General features: G+C 37.7%; 1 protein-coding gene across 1 annotated transcript in view; it reads right to left on the reverse strand.

Annotated features, from left to right (window-relative positions):
• Positions 1–8,292, reverse strand: part of ALPK1 (alpha-kinase 1) — a 113,035-nt gene that overhangs the window by 94,315 nt on the left and 10,428 nt on the right. The gene's annotated exons all lie outside the window — the stretch shown is intronic.

Below are 8,292 nucleotides of genomic sequence, written 5' to 3' on the forward strand. Positions count from 1 at the left end.
TTGTTTTCATTTTATCCATCTACAATTTGAACTTGCATGTGTTAATATACAGTCCAGTCTGTTCCACAATCGGTTCCTGGCCTTGTTTTTTCCTATATTTTATTTTATATTGATCTACATACAAAAGTCAAATATGTTATGTTTCATTTATTTACACTGTATTTCATGCATTCTTCCATTCACAGTGTGTTTCACATTATCATTCTCACGCACTGTGTTTTATAAAATTACTCACCATTGATCCACACCCATCATTACCCTATCTTTTCAGGGCCCCACTGTATCTTTCCTAATTTCTTCAACTCTTCACCCTGCCCAGCAAACTCTGTGGCTTTGAGATTCCCTCCTTCTTCCTCTCTCCTCCCCCACCCCCTCTTTGGACTTTGGGACATATCTTACCAGTAATCTATTTTCACAATAATGGTCTTTTCCACTATCTCTTTCCATAGAAGTAGTCCATCAGGGGACATCTAAATACGTAGTTCCCTTCTGTTTTTTTAAAAGAGGTAATTGCAATGACTAAATCAGTGGTTGTGCACAATTCTATCTAGCCCCTTTTCTGCCACCAAGGCTGTATCTTGCATTCACAAGTCTTTACATTTTGTTTCCAACTTTTGCATTTTAGTCACCAATTACTATTAATGCATTTTGATTTCATGTTTGATCAATTTCAGACTGTAAAAGTAAGTAAAAAGCCTTAATTTCTTCATCTCTGTCTTTGTTGTTGTTGCTGCTACGTACTATAGGGTCAGAACTGATCCATAACTGATTCTCCAGTGGATTTTCAGAGGCAGTTAATCACACGGGAGGAGATGACATATATGCTTCAAGGACATTCTTAGTGGCTTAGTCAGATCTGTAATTAGAAATTCAAATTCTACTCCAGAGTGGAAAGATGGGAAATCTTCTGTGGAATTTACAACCTTGGAAATCTAATGGAGGGTTAGCTATGAATTGGCTTCAACTTGATGATTTGTTGTTGTTGTTGTTTACTATCAAGTCACATGAGACTCATAGCAGCCCTATCTATAATAGCTCTGAACCCTGTCCTATTTTGAGTCAATCTCTGACACACCTATCCCCATTACCCCACTTAATGTATCAAACCATCTCATCTAGGGTCTTCCTCTCCCGGGCCGTCCCTCCACCTTTCCAAGCATGATGTCTTTCTCCAGTGAAGAGCTCCTCCTAGTACCATGCTCAAAGTATGGAGATGAAGCTTTACTTCCAAGGAGCATTCTGATTGCACTTTTTCCAAGACTTGTCTGCTTGTTTTTTCGGCAGTCTGTGAGACATTCAGTGTGCTTTTCCAGCACCACAGTTCAAAGGCATCAGTTTTTCTTCCGTTGTCCTTATTCATTATCTATGAACAGACTATGGCCCAAATCAGGCATATCTTAGTCTTCAAACTGACGTAATTTCTCCTATGTAATTTGGAGATGTCTCTGACTGCAGACTTTCCTGCCTCAATACATTACCTGATTGCCAGACTTCTGGTAACAAGGGTGTAGACTGTGATCCAAGTAAGACAAAATTGTTGACAATTTTAATCTTTTCTCCGTCTTTTGTGATGTTGCTTGTCAGTCCAGTGGTGGAGATTTTTGTCCTCTTGATGTTAAGATGCAATCCTTTTGAAGGCTGGAGTGTTTAACTTTCTGCAGCAAGTGTTTCAAATTCTCCTCATTTTCAGCAAGCAAGGTTGTATGTACCATCAGATTGTTGGTGAATCTTCCTCTAATCCTGATGCCACTTTCTTTTTCATAGAGGCCAGTTTCTTCAACAATTTGCTCAGAGTACTGATTGCATAGATATGAGGAAAGGACACTAACCTGCCTACATCTTTCCTGACTTTCAACATCATCAAAAAGGGGAAAAAATGATGAAGTAAGAGAGCTGAAACAGAACATTTCAAAGGGCAGCCTGAGAAAACAAAGCAAAATGTTATGATGAAATGTGCAAAGAATGTTTGGTTAGAAACAAAAATGGAAGAACTCATTTGGAATTTCTCATCTAAAGGAACTGTCTAATGAAGTCAATCCTGGAGTTGAAATACTTAAGGATTCCAAGAACAAAATACTGACTGATCAAGGAAGTAGCAAAAGAAGAAACTAATGTGGAGGGAAGATGCATAAATCTGTATAAATTAATGAATGAAAAGTCAACTTAAAAAAAATCCACTTAGATCACAATTAAAAGAAGGTGCAGTGACTACATAGAGTTATTTTATAAAAAAAGAGTTGGTGGACACTGACTCATTTTAGGAAGTGATGAAGAATCAATGATACTGAAGAAAGATGCAATGAAAGTATTGGCAAAAAAAATAAGGTTCCAGTAACTGATGTAATACCAGTTGAGGTGTTTCAGAAAACAGATAAAACCTGGGATATACTTACTAACCTCTGTCAAGAAATTTGGAGGATAGTTACCTGGTCAATTGACTATAAAATATCCATGTTTATGTTCTTTTATTTAAAGGTGATCCAACAAGGTATGGAAATTATAAAACAATATCATTAATATTACATTAAAGTAAAATGTTGCTGAAAACTATTTAAAAAACTGTTGAAAGACTGCATGAATAGAGAACTTCCAAAAATTCAAGCTGGGTTGAGAAGAGGCTATGGAATGAGGGATAATGGTGCCAATGTCAGATGCATCCTAGCTGAAAACAGAACTTTAGAAAGATAGTTGCTTATGTTTTATTGACTATGCAAAGGCATTCAACTAATGTATAACATTGAACAGAACAGAAATTCCAGAACTTTTAGTTGTCCTCATTTGAAATGTGTCCAGAGACAAAAAAACAATTGTTGGAACAGGAAAAATAGTCCATGGTTAAAAATCAGGAAAGTTATGTACCAGAGTTGTGTCTCTTTTCCATATGTATTCAATCTCTATGCTGAGCAAAGCATTCTGTAGATTATATGAAGAAGGAACAGGAGGAAGCATCAGGACAGGAGGAAGACTCATCAACAACCTGAGGTATGCAAATGACACAACCTTGCTTGCAGAAAGTAAGAATGAAGAAAAGGAAAGATTATACCTTTCAACAGAGATTACATCTCAACCCCTAGAAAGCTCCTTTACCACAGACCAATAGGTAACGTCACGATAGATGGAGAAAAGACTGAAATTGTCAGTGACTTAATTTTACTTGGAGCCACAATCAACACTCACAGTAGCAATGGGCAAAAAATCAAAAGACATGTTGCATTGAACAAATTTGTTGTCAAGGACCTCTTAAAAGTACTAAAGTGGAAGTGCATCAGTTTAAAGACCAAAGTGGGCCTGAACAAAGCCATAGGCCTTTCAATTGCTTTGTAGGTCTGTGAAAGTTGTACAATGAATAAAAAGTACCAACAAATGACTAATGCTTATAAATGTGCTTTAGCAAAAACTATTTACTATGTCATAGACTGCTACCAAAAGAACAAACAAATCTGTCTTAGAAGAAGTGCAATGAGGTCCCTTGGAGGCAAGGGTTGTGAAACTTTGTCTATAGAAATTAACCCAGTTGTTTCCCTAAAAAGGCACTATACGAAATTCAGGGCTGATAGAGCATGCTTGCTCCCTCCACAAAAACTGATTTGGGGAGAGACTGGCCCCCATCAACATCAGGATCCCCAGATGGAAGCAAAGAAGCCTCCTATCAGGCTCTGCTGCAGCAATTCTTTCTGACTCTGCAGCCCAGTCTGCTCCCAATGCCACAGGCATGCAAGTCCAAATATGTTCTTTCTCCGCCTTTTAAAAGCTTTATTTTAATTGTACAGAAAGTGTTATTTTAGAAGAGAGTGAACACTTGTGAGGAAGTAACAAAAAGTGGCATTGATATTGAGGCTGGGGTCTTCTTTCCCTGGCACCCTAGAAGAGCTCTACCTCCACCCCCAAACCCCGCTAAACAGCAGCCAGTGGGAATGCCTTCCACACTTTTTTGAAAAATCCATCAAAGGTTTTGCTGAATGATATTTATAAGGGCCTTACTGTTCTCTTTCACAAACTGAAATGCCCTTCTTCAACACTTGAAAAAAGTTGCTCGTGCTTTTCATCTTTCCTTTTCAGAGTGTAAACATTGTTTTGAGTGAAAAGAGCTGAAGGAGCGCCTACTTTCCCTTGAAATTTTATTTTTAAATAAGAGAGGGAGAAAATCCTTTTTCTGACTAATACTAATAATACAGGTCAAAGTGTCAGGCGATATACAATTAGATGGAAAACAAAAAAGGTTCCCCCTCTTTTTCCCATAGTACAATGGCACTGGAATATAAATTACCAATGAAGATGAAATAATACTTCAAAGCCTGCAGGGCAGTGCAGTGTTTACAAAGTATTTTCTACGGCACGATGAGACATTAAAGATGATGGTAACCCATGGACTTGAGGGTATTCTGAATAGTCTAAAACTAGCATGAGGTAAGATTTTAGGTCCTCATAGCCTGTGACCCTGTGATATGCTTTGTTTCACAAGGGCAGCTGCAGTTATCAACAGATGTTTCAGCAATAAATAATTGGTATCATCTCGGAAAAGACCCACCTACCTGGGGAGAGGGCATAATACCAAAAACACTGCCCGGCTATTACAGCCACATTAATCTCCCATCTCTCCAGGTTTCTTGGGGAGCGTACTGCAGGTGTTTTTTCTGGGAGAGAGCGGACAAACTCTCTCAAGTCAGCAAGCTTTGTGTGGAGTGTAAAAGAGGTTGGCCCCTGCCATAAATTTCTGTCTGTGGCCACACACCAAAGGAGAAAGGATTGGGGGCTGGGGGTTGAGAGGAGAAGGGGGAGGAAGGAGGGAGGAAATGGACGAGGCAGTAGAGATGGAAAGAAAACACATACATTTTTCCTAGTTAAGTTCAGCTTCAGCAAGTGAAAATAAAGCCCCCTTAATTTATCTGATTTATTCATGTACTATAGAATATAATATTTTCTTATTCCTTTTTGCCTTAACTATGTTATACTTAGCTTTGACATGTTGCTTGCGAAATTAAAGACAAATTGTTTCCCCTCTAAATGCAATGCTGATTTTAAAAACGAAGAGGAAACTTTTTATGGGTTATGGCAGATTCACCTCAAGACAGCAAAGAAAATAAAAGATAAGTTTAGATTTATAATCAAACTGTAAAGAGATATAAGAGAACCCAAAAGATAATACAGTAGAATGTATTTATTATGTAATAATGGAGTCATACAATTAATTAATAATTAAAATATGACAATCCAACGTCAGTGGAGTCTATTTTGAAACCCACAGCATAACTGGAGAAAAACAAATCACAAAGTTTACTTCGGCTACTTTCAACAAGCAAAGATATCTTTGGAGAAGTCTGGGCCATAGAGTGTTATAGTTCTCCGTATTTAAAAAACAGAGTAGTTTAGCTATTGCACACTTGGGGTCTGACACAATGGGAAAGCATCCTAAAAGTCTCTGGGAGGTGTGGTTGCTTAATTTATAGCTGGCTGGGTAAGCTCAACAAAATTATTCTTGGAGTTCAAAAAGCGCTCTGATTAAATACGTTAAGAACTTAAAGAAACCCTAATGGATTGATTCTTAAGAGCTACCACTGAGTGTGACCTTCTGAGCAGCATGAACTTCTTAAATTCTCTAAGGATCTAGTTTTTCAATGTAAGAATCATGTAATATGGGGGATATTGCTAGGAATAATGGACTCTTAATAACTTTGTGCAACTTGTCTCCAAGCACACATTAATCCTCCAATGCAGTGAGGCTTAACTTTTAAAAATTTTTTATTTTCGACTGATGTAGCGTCGGATGTCGTGGTGATAGTGGTGACAGGGATATGGTTATTGCAGAACAGAATTGGTGGTTTATGCCTCTGGTTATACTGGAATTCTGCAGTCCCAGCCTAAGGTTAAAATTCAAGGTTCCAAAGGTCAAATCATGGCCACTCCCTCTGTGAGGGTCTTCTGCTTTCACCTTACAATCCTTGTAAAGTTCTTATATGCCATGGGCGGAATCACACAAAGGCTTTCCAAGCAAGCAAAACAGCCATTGGCAATGGCTCTAGTCTAAATAACAGTTCTCTGAAATGATGCAAAAGCCATTTCTTTTCTGATTAGCTTTTTGCATCTTCCACAGAGATCCTCCATCTGCAATTATTCCATGGTTCATTTGTGCTTTCCTTACCTTGCCTCTTACCTATTTAAATCTCTATCTGATCTTTTTCTCTAAATTTACCACTTTTTGTTAAGCAGTGATTCCTAAACTTTGCTTGTATGATTTTTCAAAAGCTTATTAGTAGACCCTACTAATCAGAATTTCTGATTTGGTAGCTCCAAGGACCCAAGGTTTTGCATTTTTAGTAAGTTCAGTACTATGCTATGCTATTATCCTGGGACTTCACTTGGAGAAGCGCTGCTTTACCTACATTTGCCCAGTAATAAATACATTAGCTGCTGTTGTTACATGTACAACAGAAGGAAACACTGCTTGGTTCTCTGACATCCTCACAACCATCTCTCTGCTTGAGCCATTTGTTGTCACCATTGTGTTCAACCCATCTCATTGAAATCTTCCTCCTTTTTGCTGACCACAATTTCTTGCTCTTGTGAATAATGCTGCTATGAACAGATTGCTGTCAGTGTCCTAGTTTTCATTTCTTTGGGGTATATTTCTAGCAGTGGAGTAGCTGGATCATATGGGACTTCTATGTGCAAAGGGAACATAAATGTCAAACTGCGTTCCAGAGTGATTGTACCATTTTACAATCCCTCCAGCTGTGCATGTGAGTGCCAATCTCCCCATCTCCTCACCAGCATCTATTACTTGCTGTCCTGTTAAACTTTGGTACTGCTACTGGGTTGAGATGGTATCTCATGGTTGTGATTTGTAATTGGGTTATTGATCTTTTCTCGTGGAGGCCCTTGTACTGGTCTGTGAACTTTAATTTTGAAACTCTTGTCTGAAATGTCATTGCCAAATGTTTTTTCCCAGTCTATAAGTTTTCTTTTCACCCTGTTGGAAAAATATTTTTATGCACCCAAAACCTTAATCTTTAGAAGGTTCCATTTATCAAATTTGTCCTCTTCTGGTTGTGCATTTCTGGCTCTATTTGCGAATCTATGTCATATGCTGCACTTTCTAAATTTTATCTCATTTTGTCTCTTATGATCCTTCTGGTTTTATTTCTTACTGCTATTTTCATAGACATTGATTGAGGATCCAGGTAAAATGAAATCTTTGACAACTTCAATCTTTTTTATCCACATTTGCCATGATGTTGTTTATTGGTCAAGTTGTGAAGATGTTAGTTTTCTTGACATTGAGGTGTAATCTATACTGACAGCCAAAGGCTTTGGACTTCATAAGAGTTTCAAGTCTTCTTTGCTGCCTGAAGGCAAGGTTAGATCATCTGCGTCTCTCAGGTTGTTAATAAATTTTCCTCAAATTCTGATGCAGTGCTGCAGTCTTTGTCAGGCACTCCAACTTCTCAGACTTGCTCAAAGCACAGACTCAATAAGTTTGGGGACAGGAAACACTGTTGATACATATCTTTCCTGATTTTAGACTATGCATATCCCTCTCTTCTGTGAGCAGTTTCTCCATGAGCACAAAGAAGTGCTGTAGAACTCCCATTCTTTGCAATGTTATTATTTTATAGAGTTACTGAATTACTGTTCTTAAAATGAAATAAATAAAAGAATTCACTTCATCATCATACAATCACATTTCAAATGCTTAATAACCACACATGACCCAGTCCTAATGTGCTGGTAAATGAAGATAAAGAATATTCCCATAAATCCTGAATTTTCTGCTGGGTAACTTAATAGCCCCCTTTGACAAGTGGTTTCTTCATTTGAGATTCCTGAGGGAGCCGCACAGTCAGAAGAGGGAGGCATGAGTCACAGCCCCACCATTTACATGCCTGTTCCTTGCATCTTAATTTCCTCATTTGTAAAATGGGAATGATAATGGTAATAACCACTGTAGGACTATTTTGAGAATGAATGAGATGATATATGTGAAAGTACTTTGTAAACTCGACATGATACATAAATTATAGTTATTATTCCATTGCACTTCTCCACTAATACTAAACATACTTATTTAAATCTCAGGCTTAACATTAAATTTTTTCCAAGTATTCACTTTCCTTTGCCTACAATCCCCAGTCTGCTTAAATGGTTTGGCCTTTTAGTATTTGTTTTATATTTCCGATAGGTGGGAGCTTACTATTTCTACTAAATTGCTAAAGATGCTGCTATGGGCACATAAATCCAGATGTCTTTCCAAAGCTATTACTTTAATAGGCAAAGAGAAAAATTATATATATATAT

This window comes from Elephantulus edwardii, unplaced genomic scaffold, assembly GCF_000299155.1.
Source record: "Elephantulus edwardii isolate Elephantulus edwardi_28Jun2011 unplaced genomic scaffold, EleEdw1.0 scaffold00012, whole genome shotgun sequence".
Taxonomy (NCBI): Eukaryota; Metazoa; Chordata; class Mammalia; order Macroscelidea; family Macroscelididae; genus Elephantulus; species Elephantulus edwardii.